Source organism: Prionailurus viverrinus, chromosome C2 (assembly GCF_022837055.1).
Source record: "Prionailurus viverrinus isolate Anna chromosome C2, UM_Priviv_1.0, whole genome shotgun sequence".
Classification (NCBI taxonomy): domain Eukaryota; kingdom Metazoa; phylum Chordata; class Mammalia; order Carnivora; family Felidae; genus Prionailurus; species Prionailurus viverrinus.
The window spans coordinates 86285275-86298626 of record NC_062569.1 but is presented as its reverse complement, the minus strand read 5'-3'; positions in this window follow the sequence as shown (position 1 = coordinate 86298626).

The following is a 13352-nucleotide window of genomic DNA, read 5'->3' as shown; positions in this document are numbered from 1 at the left end:
CGACGTGAGGCTCGATCTCATGGCTGCGAGATCATGACCTGAGCCAAAGTTAAGACTTGGATCCTTAACTGACTGAGCCACCCAGGCGCCCCCAATCAGAGTGCCTCTAAGCTGTGTAGTATTCTAACAAACTTATTAGCTAATAATACCACTGATTTATAAACAAGATAGTTTTTATCTTTGCTTTCTGAATTTAGAAAGTTGAGGTATTCTTACCAGTTTATATCCGCTTTGGGGGATTTAAGCTTATATACATATGTGTGTACATATGTTCATGTACAAAGACTTCTTGGTTTTCTCATTTTGAGTTCTTAGAAAGTATCCACATGCTCTTTATTTGTGGAAATAACTGTTATATGGTGAGGAAAAGGTAAGACTTTTAACGACCGATTTGCCTTACTCTTTTCTACAGACTGTCTCAAAATGTAAATCACAGGCAAACTCTCATTTCTGTTTTCAGGAAGTAGCTAATTATCTCAGAGGAGTAAGACATGGAAATTGGTATGCTCATTAGGATTTTAGGTAGTTGAATGTAACTGAGTAAAACTGTTTTCATCATGTTATGAGTTCCTCATTGACTTGATATTGGACTATGTAAAAAATGAATCTTTATATAAGTTCAAGTTAGATTTTCCATGGAGAAAGTTATCTGTCAGTATTTAGTTCTAGCCAAGGTAGATTTTATTTTCAACTTCGTAGTCCGTATCATTTCTGCTTAACTCTTTGGGTATCATCTTTTCTATTCACTTTTCAGTCTGACATTCAGCAGTGATGCTCTTTAAAGTCTGAGACATATAATGGTATGAAAGATTGTTAAAATAAGAATAAATTGAATATGGAAGGAAAGTGCGATTTTCCCTTAGACATTCATTTCATTTACATTTTTCCTCTTTTAAGTTAGTATAGTAAACATCGTAATAAACTATAGTAGTATGACCATTTTCTGCCTGTGGATTTTATTTTCTTGCTACCCGGCTATTTTAGGACTATTCTGTTGGTCTGGATACCAGGAGGGGATCTTGGACTATATTGTAGCAAATCAGTTGTTTTGTGATGGAAATGGTAACAAGAGCTACCATTTCTTGAGAACATATTGTTTGTTCTTGCCCAGCATTATGCTAGGTCTTCAATATCCAATCCTTAAAAACAACCACACAAAGCAAGTGTTCTTACTAATACTTTGTAGTGAGGAAAAAGCTGTTGGCCAAGTTATTCAATCTCAGTTTCTCATAAATGATAATGACAGGATCAAATCCAGACCAACTAAATATTATCCTCTTTATCCATGCTTTTTCAGATGTAGAAAATTATCTTAGAAATTGCATCTTACAAATAAACTTTATTTGGATTACTGATACACATTGTGTGCTATAGAAGTAATATTTTTCTAGAGTGTTTAGTTTGAGATTTTATTTCTTGTTTTAATCTTAAAACTTGGGAATAATTTTATTTTGTTTGAGGTTAATATGCCACTTAGAAAAAAAATCTCAAGCACAAATAATCAGTGGCTGTAGATATTTAAATACATGTGATTTGGTTGTGTTTGGCAAGTTTATTCCTAAGCAAGTTGTTCCAAAACTCAGAACATAATTTTTTCATAGAACCAATATTATGAAGTAAGAACTAAACTAGCCTATAAAAACATAACATGTACCTAAACCAGTATTTTCCAGTGTGTTCCGTGAAACCCGCATCTTACAATATGTGAGATATGGAAAGCATTCCGTGAGCAAATAAGCTTTGCACATAGTATGTACTTTATTCCCCTACTCTCCTGGAGATTTAAAATAATGTTGATCATCATATTAAAGAGTCGGAGACATCCTTCATAAACAATCTGTTTAAAATAGTTTACCATTTTCAAATATATTTCACTATAACTTCCTTTCCCTCAAGTAACATACCAAATAGAAGTAGGGGAACATGATGGTTGAACTTCCTCCTAAAAGAGGAAGAGAATGGTTCACCATTGAAAGAGGGAAGGCAAGGTAGCAATAACTAACTGCACAGTAGTTATAGGTTGTATGTAACTTATTAAACGTAAGACTTTAATATTTGGTAATTTATAACTGGAAGTTTGTACCTCTTAATCCCCTTCATCTGTTTTTCCCATCCCCTTCTTGCTGGCAGCTACTAGTTCTCCTTATTTATGGGTCAGTTTCTGTTTTGTTTATTCATTTGTTTTGATTTTTAGATTCTACATGTGAAATCATACCATATTTGTCTTTGTCTGACTTATTTCATTTACTAGCATAGTACTCTCTAGGCTCATCCTTGTCACGAATGGCAAGATTTGCTTCTTATTGCTGAATACTACTCTCTTGTGTATATATACCACATCTTTATTCATCTGTTGATGGACACACATGTTGCTTCCATATGTTGGCTATTGTAAATAATGCTGCAGTAAACATAGGAATATGTATATACTTGTGAATTAGTGTTTTCATTTTCTTCAGATAAGTACCCAGAAATGGATTTACTGGGTCATATGGTGTTTAAAATTTTTAAAAATTTTGAGGAATCTCCATTGTGTTTTTTAGTCACTGTACCAATATACATTCCCACCAACAGTGCATGAGTGTTCCATTTGTCCACATTACCAACACTCATTGTGGTTTTGATTTATATTTTTCTGATGACTAGTGATGTTGAGAATCTTTTCTTGTGAGAGTTCTTTATATATTCTGGATATTAACCCCTTATCAGATACACAGTTTGCAAATACTTCTTTTATTCAGTAGATGGCCTTTTCATTTTGTGGATGGTTTCTTTACTGTGTAAAAAGCCTTTTAGTTTGATGTAGTCCCAGTTGTTTATCTTTGCTTTTGTTGCCCTTGCCAGAGGAGACTATATCTGTATCTGTATCTATACACATACATACAGCTAAGACCAGTATCTAAGAGTTTACTGCCTATATTTTCTTTCAAGAGTTTTATAGTTTCAGGTCTTAATATTTAGGTCTTGAATCCATTTTGAGTTTATTTTTTACATGGTGTGAGTCGTGGTCAGTTTCATTGTATAGTCCCCATTGTATATTTTTGCCTCCTTTGACATAGATTAATTAACTGTAAGTGTGGATTTCTTTCTGGGCTCTCTGTTCTGTTAGTCTTTTGGATTTTTCTTTTTTGTGTATGTGCCACTATTTTTGTGTGTGTGCCAGTTCCATACTGTTTTGATTACTATAGCTTTGATTACTATAGTAGTATAGTTAGAAATCTGAAGTGTGATGCCTCTAGCTTTGTCTTCTTTCTCAAGATTACTTTGGCTATTTGGGGTCTTTTGTGGTTTCATACAAATTTTAGGATTCTTTGTTCTAGTTCTGTGGAAATTGCTACTGATATTTTGATAGGGATTGCATTGAATTTGTAGATTGCTTTGGGTAATACGGACATTTTAATGATACTGATTATTCCAGTCCATGAGCGTGGTATATCTTTCTATTCATTGGTATATCTTCTGTTACAAATAATAGACCCTTCAGTTTCTTTTATCAGCATCTTACAGTTTTCAGAGTACAGGTCTTTCACCTCCTTGGTTAAATTTATTTCTGTGTATTCTTCTTGATGGAATTGTAAATGGAATTGTTTTCTTAGTTTCTCTTACTGTTGGTTTGTTAGTAGTGTACTAAAACACAGCATTTCTGTGTATATTTTGTATTTTGAAACTACTGAATTCATTTATTCTGATATTTTTGTTGTGTGGAGTCTTTAGGGTTTTCTGTGTGTAGTGTCATGTCCTCTACAGTTGTGAGTTTTACTTACTAGGATACTTTTTATCTTTTTTTTTTTTTTGTCTGATTGCTGTGGCTAGGGCTGCTAGTACTGTGTTGAATAAAAGTGGTAGGAGTAGGCATCCTTGTCTTGCTCTTTATTTTAGAGGAAAGGTTTTCAGCTTTTTCTGTTGAGTGTGATGTTAACTGTGGGTTTGTCATATATGGCCTTTATTGAGGTTTGTTCCTTCTCTATGTATTTTTTTGAGTTTTTATCATAAGTGGATGTTGAATTTTGTCACATGCTTTTTCTGTATCTGTTGAGATGATCACATGATATATACATTCTTCATTTTGTTAATGTGTTGTATCACATTGATTTGCAGATATTAAACCATCCTTGCATCCCAGAAATAAATCCCATTTGGTCACGGTATATGAACCTTCTAATGTATTGTTGAATTTCATTTGCTGATATTTTGTTGAAGTTTTTTTTGTTTTGTTTTGTTTTTTTGTTTTTTTGCATCAGTATTCATCAGGGATATTGGGTTGCCTTTTTCATTTTAGTAGTATCTATCTAGTTTTGGTATCAGGGCAATGCTCATGTCATAGAACAAGTTTGAAAGTGTTCCTTCCTCTTCAGTTTTTTAGAATAGTGGGAGAAGGATAGATATTATTAATTCTTTAAATGTTTGTTAGAATTCACCTGTGAAGCCATCTTAGGAGTTCTTTTTTTATTACTGACTAAATTTCATTGCTAATAATCATTTCATATTTTCTATTCCTTCATGATTCATTCTTGGAAAATTGTATGTTTCTAGAAATTTATCTGTTTCTTCTAGGTTGTTCAATTTATTGATAATGTAATTGTAGTATCAAAAAAAATTTTTTTTATGTTTATTTTTGGGAGAGCATGAGAGGGGGAGGGGCAGAGACAGAAGGAGACACAGAATCTGAAGCAGGCTCCAGGCTCTGAGCAGTCGGCACAGAGCCTGATGCAGGGCTCGAACCCACAAACCATGAGATTGTGACCTGAGCTGAAGTCAGATGCTTAACCCAACAAGCCACCCAGCCACTCCTGTAGAAGTCTCTTATAATCTTTCGTATTTCTGTGGTGTTGATTGTTAACTTTCATTTTTGACTTTGAGCTCTTTCTCTTGATGAGTCTGGCTAAAGGTTTATCGATTTTATTTGTTGTTTCAGAGAACCAGCTCTTTATTTTCACTGATCTTTTCTATTGCCTTTTAAGTCTCTCTTTCATTTATTTCTTCCCTGTTCTTTATTATTTACTTCCTTCTACTAACTTTGGGCTTTGTTATTTTTCTGGTTCCTTTAGGTATTAGCTTACATTGTTTATTTTTCTTATTTCCTGAGGTAGGTCTGTATAGCTATGAACTTCCCTCTTAGAACTGCTTTTGCTACATCCCACAGATTTTGGAATGCTGTGTTTCTATTCTTATTTGTCTCAAGTTATTTTTTTATTTCCTCTTTGATTTCTTCATTGACCCACTGGTTGTTTAATAGCATGTTGTGGGGTGCCTGTGTGGCTCAGTCAGTTAAACGTCCATCTTCATCTCAGGTCATGATCTTGCAGTCTGTGAGTTTGGGCCCCGCATCAGGCTCTGCACTGACAGCTTTGAGCCTGGAGCCTGCTTCAGATTCAGTGTCTCCCTCTCTATCTGCCCCTCCCCCACTCATACTCTGTCTTTCTCTCTCAAAAATAAATAAACATTAAAATATATATATATTTTTAAATAACATGTTGTTTAGTCTCCATGAGTTTTATTTTTTCCATTTTTTGTTCCTGCAGTTGATTTCTAGTTTCATACTGTTGTGGTTAGAAGAGATGCTTGATATGATTTACATCTTCTTAAATTTATTGATATTTGGGGCGCCTGGGTGGCGCAGTCGGTTAAGAGTCCGACTTCAGCCAGGTCACGATCTCGTGGTCCGTGAGTTCGAGCCCCGTGTCAGGCTCTGGGCTGGTGGCTCAGAGCCTGGAGCCTGTTTCCGATTCTGTGTCTCCCTCTCTCTCTGCCCCTCCCCCATTCATGCTCTGTCTCTCTCTGTCCCAAAAATAAATAAACGTTGAAAAAAAAAATTTATTGATATTTGTTTTGTGGCCTCATGCGATCTATTCTGGAGAATGTTCCATCTGTACTTGAATGTATATTCTGGGATGGAATGTTCTGTATATTATCTGTTAAGTTCATCTGGTCTAATGTGTCATTCAAGACTACTGTTTCTTTATTGATTTTCTGTCTGTATAATCTATCCACTAATGTAGGTGGGGTGTTAAAGTCCCCCATTTTTGTTTACTGTCAGTTTCTTCCTGTATGTCTGTTAATATTTGCTTTATATATTTAGGTGCTCCTGTGTTGGGTGCACCGATACTTATAATTGTTATATTCTCTCATTGGGTTGATCATATGTAATGCCCTTCTTTGTCTCTTGTGATGGTCTTTGTTTTAAAGTCTATTTTGTCTGATAAGAGTATTGCTATCCCAGCTTTATTTTTATTTCCATTTGTATGTAATGTACATCTTTTTCTGTCCCTTCATTTTAAGTCTGTATGTTTCTTTAGGTCTGAAGTGAGTCTCTTGTAGACAACATACAGATAGGTCTGGTTTTTTTTTTTTTTCTTTTTTTTTTTAATGTTTATTTATTTTTGAGAGAGACAGAGCATGGGGAGGGGCAGAGAGAGAGGGAGACACAGAAACCGAAGCAGGCTCCAGGCTCTGAACCTGGAGCAGGGCTCGAACCCACAAACTGTAAGATCATGACCTGAGCCAAAGTTTGGCGCTTAACCCACTAAGCCACCCAGGTGCCCCTGGTTTTTTTATTCATTCAGTCACCCTATGTTTTTTATTTTTTATGTTTATTTATTTAACTGATAATTTATTAAAAGGCTGATTTAAGCATCTGCAGTGGTGACTTCCACCTCAACTCCTGGCTCAGTACTGATGGAAGTAATCTGTTTAATAATCTCAGAAGGACTGTGCAAATCAATGAGTCGTGTGTGGATCTTCGTCTGAAAACGATATTAGAAGTCAACGATCAAGTCTTAGAACCTTCACCACAAGGAGTTTTTCTTGTAGTGATTCTCAGAGTCTTGGTGGGCATCTGAACTGGTCCTTTCACTTTGAGATTCTTTTTCTTGGCGCCTCTGATCAAGTCAGCACATACCTTCTCTAAAGATTTTACTTTGTGGCTGGTTAGAGTAATTCTAATTTGGTGAATCGCCACCTCCGGTTCCATGGGTGTCTTTCCAGTGTCTTTAAAAGCCATGGCTGTGGCGCGGCTTCCTGACCAACTTGTTCTTGGCGAGAGCAAACAGCGGTGAGTCGGGCAGGAGCGGGGCCTCCAAAGCTCTGCTGTGGCTGCTCATCTTCCTCAAAGAGAGCTGTTTTTTATTTTTTTTAATTGATTTTATAGCTACCATTTTTCATGAGCTGGCTGGAATTAGGTTCTCTTACTTTCTACCAAAAATGCTAACATCCACTGAGTGTTGGGAAATGGGCCAGCGAGTAGAGAGGCCATTTTCTAGGCGTAGTGCACCACATCACTGACAAAATCACTTGTTGATTTTGTTCCAAGTTGCTGACATGTTGCACAGTTGTTGAACATCAAGTTATACACCAGAGAAATACATCAGATTGGATGTGTTTTGCCAGTGGAGGAAATGGAGAATAGACTTGAGCTGGCATCTCATGTCCACTTACATTTAAAGTAATTATCGGGTACCTGGGTGGCTCAGTCTGTTGAGCGTCTGGCTTCGGCTCAGGTAATGATCTCGTGGTTTGTGAGTTCAAGCCCCACATCAGGCTCTGTGCTGACAGCTCAGAGCCTGGATCCTGTTTCGGATTCTGTGTCTCCCTCTCTCTCTGCTCCTCCCCCACTCGTGCTCTGTCTCTCTCTCTCTCAAAAATAAATAAACATTAAAAATTTAAAGTAATTATCGATAGGTATATACTTTTATTGCCATTTTTTAAACTGTGCTTTGGTAGCTTTTGTAGTTCTTCCCTCTTCCTCTCTTCTTGCTGTCTTCCCTTATGGCTTGATAACATTCAGTATTATTTTTGGATTCCTTTCTCTTTATTTTGTGTGTATATATTACAGGTTTTTGGTTTGTGGTTACCATGAGGTTCATCTAGAACATCCTGTGTATGTCGCAGTCTATTTTAGGTTGGTGGTCACTCAAGTTTGAACAGATTGTAAAACACGACATTTTTACTCCTCCCCACTCAGGTCGTATGTATTTGATGTCATATCTTATACATTTTATCTTGTGTGTTCCTTACCTAATTATTGTGGATATAGTCGATCTTAACTACTTTTGTCTTAATATTTATACTAGCTTTATAAGTGGTTGCTCCACTACCTTTTGTTTGCTTTAACGAGTGAGATTCTTTTTTTCTTTCATAATTTCCTTCTAGTTATGACCTTTTCTTTTCTGTTTAAGTAAGTCCCTTCAACATTTCTTGTGAGAGCAATTTGGAGGTGATGAACTTCTTTAACTTTTGTTTGTTGGGACAACTTCGTCTTTTTCTTCAATTCTCAATGATAACCTTGCCAAGTATTGTATTCTTGGTTGCAGTGCATATCATGCCATCTCCTCCTGGCCTGCAAAGTTCCTGATGAAAAATCAGATGATGGTCTTACAGGTTTCCCTCATACATAACTAGTCACTTTTCTCTTGCTGTTTTTAATATTCTTTCTTTAATTTTTGACATTGTAAAGAGTTTGTGTCTTTGTGCAGGCCTCTTTAGGTTTATCTTGTTTGGGGCTGTCTGTGTATCCTGGACCAGGATGTCTTTCCTTCCCCCAGGTTATGGAGTTTTTAGCTATTCATTCTTCAAATAAGTTTTCTGCACCTTTCTCTTCTTCTGGGACTCCTATAATGGGAATGTTAGTATGATTGATGTTAGCCCAGAGGTCTATACTCCTGTTAAAAAAAATTTTTTTTTTTTTTTTTATTCAGTTTGGGTGATTTCCAGTATCCTGCCTTCCACATCACTGATCTTTTCTTCTGCACCTCTAAGCTGCTGTTGATTCCCTCTGGTATATTTTTCATTTCAGTTTTTATATTATTCAGCTCTGATTGGTTCCTTTTTTTTTTTTTTTAAGTTTATTTATTTTGAGAGAGAGTATGAGTGGAGGAGGGGCAGAGAGAGACAGAGAGAGTCCTAGGCAGGCTCTGTGCTGACAGTGGGGCTCGATTTCCTGAACTGTGAGATCATGACCTGAGCCAAAATCAAGAGTCAGAAGAGTCAGATGCTTAGCTGAGCCACCCAGGTGCACCTGATTGGTTCTTTTTTATATTTTCTATCTCTTCTTTGAAGTTCTCACTGTGCTCATCTATTCTTCTCCCCAGTTCGGTGAGCATCTTTGTGAACTTTACTTTTAACTCTTTATCAGATAGATTGCTTATCTCCACTGTAGTTCTTTTTCTGAAGTTTTGTCTTATTCTTTTATTTAGGAACATATTCCTCTGTGTTCCTATTTTGCCCACCTTTCTGCATTTGTTTATATGTATTAGGTAAATCAGTGATAGCTCCTGGTTTTCAAGGAGTGGCCTTATGTAGAAGGAGTCCTGTGGGGCCCAGAAGCACAATCACCTGGTAACTAGAATCAAGAGCTCCTAGAATATTCCCTTTGTGAGCTGCATGTGCCCTCCTGTTGTGGCTGGGCCATGACTACTGTGGGTGCACTGTTGGTCAATGCTGGTCCCAACCAAGGCTGCCTCCCAGATGTGGCCACAGGGCAGGAGCTGTTTTGTGCTCTGGTTTAGTATTGATGGGACTATTGCTCAAAGACTTGCTGCTCTAAGCAATTTTCTAAAATGCCATTTCTCCCCATCAGCTCTTGTATAACTGGTTGACAAGAACACATCTGCTACACATTAGGAAAATAAAAGAACAGATAGCAATTGTCTCTGGTCTGTGGCTCACACCCCCAAGCCTTGGTTAGCTACCCCAGCAGAGGGTTTTTGGGGGTTTTGGTTGGGGGGGGGGGTTGACTCATCTAGTTTTTTATTTGAATTATTTGGGGGAGGTAATGCTGAAAGTAGGTAAGTGAGGGTGGATTTGGCAAGTGTTTAGTCATGATTTTATCTCAACTGCCCAACCTGAAGTGTTTTCCAGTAAGTATGCCAAGTGAGTGTTCAGCATTTCAGTTCTATTACCAATAGGATTATTGGAATGGAAGAGAACTTCTATAAATTTTTGTTCCATTCTTTTTGGATTGTTAATAGAGTGTTTGACTAGAAATAGAAGAGGGTTTTGCAGGCTGATCTTTTTTAATATCATTTGAGTTCACTTTTTAAAAGCAAAAAGGGATTATAAGCAGCTTTGCAGTATGACTTGTTCTAAGAAAATGTCTTACCAGTAATAGAACTAACAAACATAGGAAGAAGAAATATTCTTGTTTAGTTATACTCCCTAGTATCTGAAAGTATCTCTTACATAAGCAATTACTTAAAAGACAGTATACAGTTGACCCTTGAATAACGTAATGGTTAGGGGTATTGACTCACCACACAGTTGAAAATTCATGTATAACTTCTGATTGCCCCCAAACTTAACTACTGGTAGTCTACTGTTGACCTGAAGCCTACCCATAATATAAACAATTGATTAACACATATTTTGTATGTTATGTGCATAATATACTGTATTTTTACGATAAAGCAGAGAAAAGACAATGTTTTTAAGAAAATCCTAAGAAAGAGAAAGTACATTTATTATAATGGATTTGTCCAAAAAAATTTGCATGTAAGTGGACCCATGCAGTTCAAACTGTTGTTTAAGGGTCAACTGTATTTTCTTTTTACTTTCTATGTAAAAGAGATACCAAATTGAAAAATAAACAAGCACTTTATGGCACCATGCCAAGCTAATTGGGAGCTATGGCCATAAGAGTTTCCCTGCCTTTAAAGCTTTTTAAATTTATTGTACATGCCGAGCAGAAACTACTGCTTTGTGGGGAGATGGAAGGAGTAAGCAATGCACTCACCCTCTCTAGCCATACTGAGGAGGCTTTTCTGGTAGGGAAGGCTGGGCTGATTATAATTAGCAAGACTTTGCTATTTAACAGATTTTTTATTCAGTTTTCCTGAAAACCAAAGTACAGTCTCTTTAGTCACCTACCACAAAATTGTTACTAAGCAAGAGAGATCCCACAGAAATCAGAAATGTCAAGTGATTTTTTTTTTTTAACAAAGTCTGTTCCAAAATGTTGGATTTCAGAATTTGAACTTGAAGCAGATTATGGGTTGTTGGTAATTAAGCCATTTTAGTAATCCCTAAATCAGTTTATTGGGGGTAGGGGAATGTGGTGAGAAGGTCTGGGTCAAGACCACAGTTATGAGAATCCTACTCTAGCTTGAAACTATCAACAAGTGTGCTCTGATCCTGTGCTAACTTTGAGAAGCAGATTATTCTCCACTAACATATTGGGAATGTCTTGAATTTTTCATGGTAAATCACAAAGTATAGAATCTAATCTAGGGATTTTACAAATAGCCCTAGGGGCCAAATTGGCCAGATTGCAAAGTGAATTGGGCCCAGAATAGTATACTCTGTTATTCTAAGCTTCAAGCATTGTCTGTAGACCTAGACTAGAGTTATCCAGAATTTTATGGTTTGGATGAGAACACACTGATGAATATAAAGTTGAGGGAGAAAGATGTTTATTTTTGAGAACATTATTAAACATTTATTAAGCACTAATTATATGCCTAGGAATTTGCTGAACAATGTGTATAAAAATAATAAATAAAAGATGATTCTTAGAAAAAATATATGCAATTGCTGTGACCAAAATCAAAACATAAGATACAAGAACTAGAACAGAGTTCAGAATGTCTATTGTTTACATAAGATGTTTCCCACATTAAACATTATGTCCAAAATTGAGTTCTTTATGTGTCCTCCAACTATTGTTAATTACACTATTCCCCACTCTAAGCATTCTTATACTATGTCATTTCTCAGTGTTGATTTTGTTAATTCTCTCAAATATATAAAACCAGTCCCTTAAGTAAACATTTTTGACGACTCCATGATGTATCTTAAATCTCTTTCCTTCTCCAATCCCTACTGTGGTATCCTAGTCAAGCTCCATCATCATTTGCCTATACTCAGTGTCAACTTCCTGTTTTCCCCACTTTCATTCTATCCCTTTCCAATCCATTTCCTATAACAGCAAGCATTGCTGCCCTACTTAAAAAAGCCCTTCAGTGAGTTCTCTACCACTTTCTTTGCATATACTGGTCCCCACTTACCTCTTCAAATCTTCCTGTGCCAGTCTCCTGCACAGTGTTCACAAACCAAGGACCCCAGAATTAATCTTATTGACTCTAGTTTGTTTTTATAAGCATTGACTATTTGTATTGTCTGAAAGTCTTGCCCTCAAGGGCCGATTAAAGGGAATTTTCCCAAGTGTGTCATGCTGGTCTTTTTCAAAAGTAAAATATGTGAATTTACCAGCTTCTGGGTGTGTGGGCTTTATGACTGTTCTCCCTGATGCCAAGGGGCTTTTCATTTCTAGCTTATTGTCTTTGTTTCTGGCTGTAATTGCCAAAAATTAAACACTAGGGTAAATGGGTTATTACTGTAATATGATACTCCTTGAACTGTGCCCAGCCCTACCTGTTTCAGAAGGTCTTTTCACTTTTGAAAAAATACCAGTTGCTGAGTTCTGTGGTCCAACTAGAACATGAGTTTTAAAAGTTCTATGAATTTTGAGAACCAGACTTTAAATACTTTGAGCACTTAACCTTCTCTTCTGCCCAAACATATTGATGAGATTCTTCTGAAGACTTAAAGTGGAAGAGCATACTTTACCTTATTCTTTTACTTTTCCTGGTTTCATTCTTTAAATACGAGTAAAAGTGTGATGGCTTTTCAATTATTTTAAATAATGAAAAGATCCATTTGTTCTATTTACCTATATAAGGTGTGGCTACAGCAATAAAAGATACATTTGAAAGAGGTCTTGAACATTTCAGACACTCTACTGAGTATAGAATTAACTCATTCAGTCCCCAGAGCAAGAGGGCTAACATGACAAAATCGTCATTAGATTAAGAGTCGCCTAAATCCTGGTGATCTTGGTAAGAATTGACTTAATTGGGCTTGTGAAGGTGGAAGGGGGCTGAGGAGTGACTGGAAGGTGTGGACGCAGAGACTGCATGTGTGGGTAGCTTGTTCCAAGAAGTTTAGTTGTGAAAGGGAAGTTGGAGATAGAACAGTAGACAAGGTAAAATAGAGATTTGTATGTTTATAATTGCATCTTAGAAATTAGTGTAGACTTAAAAGATGGGAAGAGAAGGTATATAGGTGTAAATGTACAAGTTACTAGATAAAGTTTAAAAATTAAGCACCAACAATAACAGTTTGAACAGAGACCTATGAAAATTCCTAATCAGCAACTGCCTTACAGGTCTTTGAAGTAGCTACCTTCTTATCTGTGCATGTTGTAATGCACACATCTCATTGTGGCATCTTCTCAGCCTTTTCTTTTAAAGCAATGCCTGAAGCACACCATTGTTTTCTGTAGTGTAGGTTTATGAAAGTTACATTAATATTTCCTATTATTTTCATATCATTTGTCTTCAAAAGATCATCTATTTTTAGAC